This window comes from Acyrthosiphon pisum, chromosome A1 (genome assembly GCF_005508785.2).
Source record: "Acyrthosiphon pisum isolate AL4f chromosome A1, pea_aphid_22Mar2018_4r6ur, whole genome shotgun sequence".
Taxonomy (NCBI): Eukaryota; Metazoa; Arthropoda; class Insecta; order Hemiptera; family Aphididae; genus Acyrthosiphon; species Acyrthosiphon pisum.
The window spans coordinates 33,699,940-33,708,814 of record NC_042494.1 but is presented as its reverse complement, the minus strand read 5'-3'; positions in this window follow the sequence as shown (position 1 = coordinate 33,708,814).

Here is an 8,875-nt window from a genome sequence, read left to right as displayed (position 1 = left end):
TTCCGGGATTCACCAGCAACTAATAGTACTCCATTGAATTTTTTTAAAAAGAAGCTTGGAATTGACGTAGGTATTACAATTTTAAATTATTCAAAATACTAAACATTATTAGGCCCGGAACTAAATGTAGGGTACAGGGATCAACTGATGAAGAATATTAGCACTCAACTCAGTTTGCTCAAATTCTCATAGCATAGTGGTGTATTGTACATTATAATATTAATTAAACATTATATAATAGAAATGATAAATCTTCGTTACGATTCTAAACAAGACGCACGAAGACCACGTATGTTGCCATTTTATTTTAACATGTCGTACACAACGCGTTGTATTTCTATGAAGTTTGCATAATAACCACCAATAAACAAAATAAAACTTACATGCACATATTTATCAAAATATTATTTAAATTATATGATTATTTTACGACGAATGTTTCAAAAACATGCGCATAATATGCGTAATATATTTTAATCATATATTTAACACAAAATATTAAAACGTTAACTATTTTATATCAAAGTATAATTACTTTACTATAGATATTGTGTTATATTTAGTTTGGAAACGATTAACTGTAGACATTTGCCTCAACTTGATTTTACATAGTGCATTACAAGTCCGGATTCTAAGAAATAAAAGTATAAATTATTATAACTATGTACTAAAAACTTGACTAATAAATGTAATTTACATCCATAGTTACATGCATAAGTGACTGTACTTCACATGAACTAATAATATAATAATATGCTAATTGATCCTTTATGAAACTGTTATTACACATTACTATAGTTTCTACCTATAATTAGTCACAAAAATGTGTTTTACTCCAGAATTAATTAAAAACTTGTTTTACTACATGTAGGGTTAAAATACTTTTAATAAATAGTAAGGAAATTATCAGAAGTTATTAAGAATTTACGTAACAAATTGAAATATGTGGCTGTAATATATTGAATACTAATTAGTATTTTAATATTTAGATATTATACTATGTGAATAAAATATCTCCTAAGATACTTATGAATTAAAGCTTATAAAACAGTATAGTTTTAATGTTATCTTATAACGGGTATATAACATTCAATTAAACACTGACATAATGGTACGTACTCATGATTGATAAATAATTAATAATCGCAAAAAGTTCCAAATATCTAATAAATATGCGGCTTTATTCGTCAGCTATAGCAATTGATTAATATATTAAATTAAGATACTACAACTGTCATAACTTATAACATTTTACAATAAAATCCGAAACATTTACGTCATAATGGTATAAATGTATAATACGTTATTTAAGGTAAATTATTCTAACTTTGTTATAATATTATGCTCCACTACGGTGGCTACAATTATCAGTTACAGTTGCACTACAGATGCCTCTAATCATTTCACGTGGGTCGAATAATATAATGATATTATTACACATTGTGGTGTGTATGCTGATTACAAAGTCAACAAAAACATTCCTTTGAGGATTAATTATATGTATTTTATTGTTAGCATAGCTTAGATACGACAACGCAGCGCATTCATTCGTAAAATCTTTTCACCATCCTGTCATCCACAACCCTCCCTTCCCTGCCAACTATTGCCGAACCGCTGTACTTAATGTTTTACACTCCAGTCATCTGGGTTGTTGGTTATTCCTACTAAAAAAAAAAAATGTTTCCGTATTCTTTTAATATACTTTTTCTCCGTTCTTTTTGCAATGTTACGTTTGAAAAAGGAAATTATTACGTTTGCAACGTTATATTTTACGTCCAATACCGTTTCAGCAAAGGCAATTACCGCAACGTAAATACTTTGCATTTAATTTCAAATAGTCCTCGAGGGGGAAATTAAGTACAAGGGCAAGATTGGACCAACGAATTCCACACTTTTATTCTTTATACATTTTAGATTAATTACAACACTTTTTAGGAACATCTCCTTATATATTATATTATAATATATATTCTACATTGCATTATCCATTATAAGTTATGAATCATTAATATTCATTAAATAAACATTTATATTCGTACAGAATCAAAATAAGAATTTTAAAATTATAACGTTATGGCTCAATAATAAAATATATATTATTTGTTTGTAACAGTAAAAGTAGCTAATCGACAATATTATATTTAAAAACATATATGTTTATAAATTATAATCAAATACATAAATGTCACAGTTGACATATATGATACAGTTATAACATGTTTTCTACATTTTAAAATGAATAATAGTATTATATTTAAAAAAAGTATTAATGTTAAACAGAACACAATAATTATTATACCAAGTACCTACTGATATTATAATACGTAGTAAATAATGATTTATAATATTATAATAATAGGTACTTACACCTATCATGGGCTATGCTATATACGTTTTTATAATACCAGTTAAATGTTGATGTATATGTTAAAGATTGAAATGGAAACCTGTAAATCTATTACTTTAGTAAAGTATGCACCTCCATACTTGCTTATATTAAAATAATAATATATAACAATAAATGGTCAATAAATATTTTTCTAAAATCAATTTATATTGTTATTTTGAATAAATTTATACTTTCTTCTATAACTTTTGTAATATTATTAAGATATTAAAGTCAAGTTTAAAAAGAATAAATCAAACCAACATATTATTGCCAATAAAAATTCATAAATAGTTATTTTGTATACCTGTATGTTTGTATATATTATAGATAACGTTTAAGCAATATACAAAATACATTTTTTAATTATATGTATATAAATACAGATATGATATATTTGAGGTTAATTTATGCTAATTTACATTTATGTGACTTACAAAACAGAAATTAAACGTTATTTTTATCCTAACATATAAAATACAAGTAACTGAAAATAACTTTAAATGTATCAGCTCGAGTAATTGTGTACATACATAATTATTTAAAATTTGTTTGTGGTTATTCAGACCCGGCGGTGCTAATGGGTGATCCATTCTCAAATCATAAATATGTGTAAAAACACATATCTACACTAATAATTGATCTAATGTTTATAATATGGTGTTTATTAAAGAATAGTGTTAAGTATAAAAAATAATAATAATTGATTTCTACTGGTTACAGTGGTCCGGCTAGATTATATCGTAAATTCATTAACGGCCAGTCATTTTGGATATATTTTTTTTTACCTTACTCACATTTTTATTACTAGCTGATCACCGTAGATTGGGTACTTATAGGTAGGTAATTAAATGAAGTTACTCAATCGTTTACTCAGCAGTAGACCTGCTCTAATATTATGGTCGGCGCCCCGTAAATCGATACCTCCAAATTGATCACGGAAAATAAAAACGTCCAAGTATGGCCATTAGGGTTATTTGAGAGCATACATTTTTTTTTTTAAATATTTATTTAAGTTATATTTTCCCAAATAATTATTTTTATTCTCAAGAATACAGAAATATACTGCAAAACATATAAGGTATTAATAAATAAATAATAAATCGATTTAGTCGAGTATTTCTTTGTATTGTATGTATAGCGACAAAAGCATACAGATTTAAAATTAACGAGGGTTATTTGGTTACAATGAAAAGATTATTAACCGATAATTGATTAAAATGGGACATTCTTTGGTCTTAATTCAATATTTGACACACAAAATGTTAAGTGCATCGGTGCGTATAATGCAAGTTATTTAGGCTGTAGATCATCCTCTAAAAAATCAAAAATTTTTTGAAGGATTCGGCAATTCGATTACGAAAACTAGAATTTAAATTTGATACATTTTGATCGTCAAGACTGTTGCAGCTTACTCGGAATCACTAAGTGAAAATCAGTCATCTCGCAGTTACATTGTAAATGGTTTAGTGTCACTTTTGATATTATTCATTCAATTTTCGGCAAATTTAATTCAGGTAGCTACCTGTGACCATATTGATATGCGTGACATATTGTAATATACATGTTTTGACCGCGACCGCGTTGTGTATTTTACCAAGCATAATATTTACCACGACCATTTCTCCACGACCGATATTCACACGGGTCCGCTATATACGTGGATAATACATTTTAATACCATATACTAGGTATGTGTTCATGTTAGACACGCACACCTCCGCAGTGTGAGCTAATCACACGCATTCTTCGTGTGGTTAATCTACGCTGCATAACAACCCTCGTAGAATGTGGTGGCTTAGTAACGGCGAACGCCGAACACTGTTTTTTATTGGCCACGTCAAAATATGCGTTCGCGCAAAAACAATTATTAGCCTTTTGTTGGCATAACAATATGCATAGTAATAAAAAAAAAAATCATCACGATTTTGGCACACTGCTGTGCGTTATAACCGTCAATGCCCTAACCTATAACCTAACCATTTGATCGTCACGTTGGTATTGCAACCGATATGCACATTTTATTCTCAGTTATATGTAGGTATCAACTTTACTATATATATATATAGGATATTATCTTCTAAGTTTTACTTATTACAGTATACAACCACAAAGATGTACCTGTGACTATAGTATTATCAGTGCCGCGACAATCGCAGAGGCAGCCATGGTAATGCCCCTGTAGAAAGCCGCCAATCGTTGGTTCGGGGGGGGCTCAACAGCGCCCGCATCTATTTTAAATTTTTTAATAATTGCATTTTAATCTAATTTTTAAATCAAATAAAATGTATTAAATAAAAATATTTATTTTTATAATTTATTATGCTATCTAATTTGCTGTCGAAGAACGGGGCTCCTATTTATCCATAATTATATCTATATTTATCTATAAATGATAACTGGTCACTGGGTAGTGGGCCTTCACGTTATATTTTGACGCTTTTTTAAAAAAAAATCACCATCATTATTTATTTTTGTATAGGTAATCTATAAAAAAATATTATATACATAGACCTCAGGGCCCCATACATTTACTTTGTCCGGAACCCCAAGAATCCTAATTTTGGCACTGAGTGTTGTCATAGATACATAATATTAATGTATTTTTCAATTACATTTTGTACACGTCATAAGTATTATACCTTAACCATACTTATACATTTTATTATAATTTCATGTTATTTGAATAGTTTTGCACTCGATGATTTTAATAAAACTATTACCAACAGTTACAGAGAATACATTTTGAGTTGTCAAAGTTGAAAGCGTTAAAAATCATTTAGCAAACTGTCTACATAAATTATAAAAACAATAACTGCTAAAACTTTTACCATTTATAATTTGATTTATTAATAATTATACTGTCCAAAAATTATCTCCAGGATAAAAAAAATATTAAAATATTATGTTCATTTTAAAAATCAAAACCAGAGTTAATTGAATGCCAAATTAAAATATTATTTTCTTAAGTACGAGTATTCACTTAATCATTTGTCTGAAGTAATTTCAGAAAAAATATTGACGAATAATGCATAAATTAAATATCCTGCTACTCGTAAAATTTAATAAAAAATGAGTTTTTATAATGAACTTGGTATGACATCACAACAATTTCCAATGATCTTGCTTGGTCCAAAATAATAATTCATACCTTTTTAACCTATTTATTTGCATCTTAATTTGAATGAAAATTATTTTCAGTCTTGCGGAATCTGTACCAAACGATCATATTTCTAAACATTACGTCACTATTTCTATTTCAACAATAGTTGTCACATAGATACAAAATAACAATAGAACAATAGCAATTCTTAGATAGGTAACGATTTAATAGTCACTGGTGATATTAATGCAAAACACTGTCAGCGGAGCTGCCAAACACATTAATATTTCGTAAACTATTGAATAAATCTTCATTTTGCAGCTAACGTTTGGATTGCTAAAATGCCAAAAATCTTATCTCACCACATTTAAAATAATTGTAATATCTTATTCTCTGATCAACTTTATTTCTAATTTCAATTCGTCACTCGCCTAAACAGTTGTCTACTTGTAAATACAATCACATAACTCATATTATGTATGACATTAATCTGAAAATTACATACGAATCTCCGGAGAACGATATGCATACCTACTTACAACAATAAGATCGATATAATCTGTTGCGTGTGCATCTACTTCTCTAAATCAGCATCAGCTACTACTATTTATCTTAATCTCCCTACTCATATTATGTGCATGTAGAACACTGAAAAACGTTTTGTACTCCTGTAAGGGCTTAATGGCAAAACACTCGTCAGGAAACGTCAAGATAACACTACTTCAACCGCACTTAAAGTGATTTCTGACAAAATGTAGAAGCAAATAATGCACAATTTATATAACTCACTCTTCACTCGAGATAGCTAAATATGGAAAGCCACAAAATTTTGTACCGAGCACTAATTCCCATGTTTTTTGCACCAGGCTGCTGTGTAGGAAAAATCAATCGATTCGGGGACTGTGTATGGGGAATGTTGTCTAGGCACAATTTTATTCATTATTAAATATTAAACACTCAACTTAAATGTTTCAATTTATTTATTGTTTTTACTGAAAACCTTTATGCTGGTATTAGACACATTAGTATTCTAGTTCTAGAATTATTTAAATTCGATTTCGTGGCTAATATGAAATCCTATAATAATATGATAAATATACAGTTTAGTTGTTACACGATTTCATTTTTTAATCATTTTAACGCACTCCATTAAATGTAGTAATTATTTAATCTGTTTATAAATAACGTTATATATAATGCATTGTTTGGTGAAAGATAAAAGGTGCGAAAGAGGGAGAGGGGTTGTATTATCACTGCGTGCGCGTGGATTAAAATTTAAAACGAATATTATTCTATAATTAAAATTTAGACCATGTCAAATATTATTAACAATTAAATAACTTATTGGAAACAATGGCATAATAAATTAAGAGTGCAAATGCAATACGTGGTATTGCCAAAATGTTGAAAATCGAGTTAAACATCGATTCTTATGGAAAAAAAATGTGAGAAATTCAATTTTGCAGTAAGAATTAAATTATATCGATTACTTTTGTGAATAAAATCGATTTTAAAACTGGTGTTCAATGCATAATGTGATATTGCCACATTTAATGTCAATGCAAAACGTGGTATTACATATTCAATCAAGTTCAAGTCAATACGTATTATTTCCCATGTTATTAGTATTGGAGCATATTTGATATCATTGCAAAACGTGGTATTGCCAATATTGTATTTTTCTTCAAAACGTGGTATTTCAGGAAATAATGCGTTTTGTATCAACAGAAATAGGAACAACTTTAAAACGTGATATTTCCATTGCCTTTTCAAAACCTGCAATACCACGTTTTGGTCTGACACGACATTTTTAAAGCATTAAAAACAATGTTTACAATTTAGGTAGATTTATTTTAACAATGTCAATCGTTTATTTTTTATTTTTTACATATAAATAAACTTATTCTGAATGTTTATAGTCGTCAGAAAATGTGTTAAAGTTTTCCTTGATTTGTGAACATTTTGGTTTTTGGCAATACCACCTTTTGCATTTTCACCCTTTAAATGACGTAAAAAACTATTGCTTTATATGTATTTATATTTTTACACTAAAGATAATTAAATTAATTTATTGTTTTTTTATTATACCTAATTATATCTATGGATTATGTAATATTATGCGATATTGCACTTCTTGCATAATATTTATGATTCTTGATAAATATAAAAAAAAAATAACCTTAACCATCAATATTCATTTCAATAAAAGATTAATGTAACTATTCATTAATTGAATAACATTGTACCTAAATTCCATTTCCATTTCAAAAAACCCTAAAAAGACAATAAAACTGTAAAAATGTTATTGATTGTCAGAATTTTATAGTCGCAGGTTGAATTCCCATCTGTAATATTAATGTTAGGCTAACTTTTAGAGTTGAACTTTCATGCAATATATTATTTCATACCATAGCCATATTACACTCTCACCATAAGAATCAGTAATGGGGATGAGTTTTGCATATGAGTCCGCCCGTGAAGGAAAGTATAATTAATTTGACCAAAATGTCATTAGAACTTTGAGAAAAGTATTTATAATATACAAAAAAATTTAGATTGGTGAACGATATAATTAATGACGTTTAGACAAAATTATAAATAATTTTACCCCAGGAGTTGTAGAATGTAGATAAACGTTTGCACCACACGGTTACTACAGTTTTTGGAAAGATTAAATTTAAATACATATATAAATCTAAATATGTATCAAAAATACAAATTATATTTACGTATTTATCTATGATAGAATTAAGTATATAACAATAGGTTAGGTTAGTTATTAATTAATTGACATAAAAAAAACATTTTTAACGAGAAATATTCATCTTTCACGAATATGTATTTAAAAGTATTTTATTTATTTGCACAGTACTTACGAGTCATTTCTAATTGCATAATTAAAATAAAATGTATATTTTCAGGTTGACGATTAAGTTTCCACTCTCCCCTTATTAAATCTTAATATTTGAACATTAAAATAATTGACACTCAGTTATTATTGTTACCTAATGTTATTGATTAATACTCATTTATCATTGTAAATTTAAACAAACGTTTGTAAAAATATAGATATATACCTAATTAAAGCTATTAATAATTATAATAACAAAAAAGGTCAATTAAGTTTACTGTAGCAGAAAAGGTAACGTTTTAAGTTATTGAAATTCAAAATTTGTTTAAATGAATCTATGAAAATATAAAAATACATTTTTATATAGGTATTTGGTACACACTTTTTTACCATTGTGATGTGCCATGAGTCATTATAAATACTAAGCATTTTAATTTGATATAGTTATATTTGATTTTAAACTGAGTACATGAAAAAGAGTGTTATTTTATGTTTACAAATTCGAATCCATATACCTAACTAAACATATTTTGAT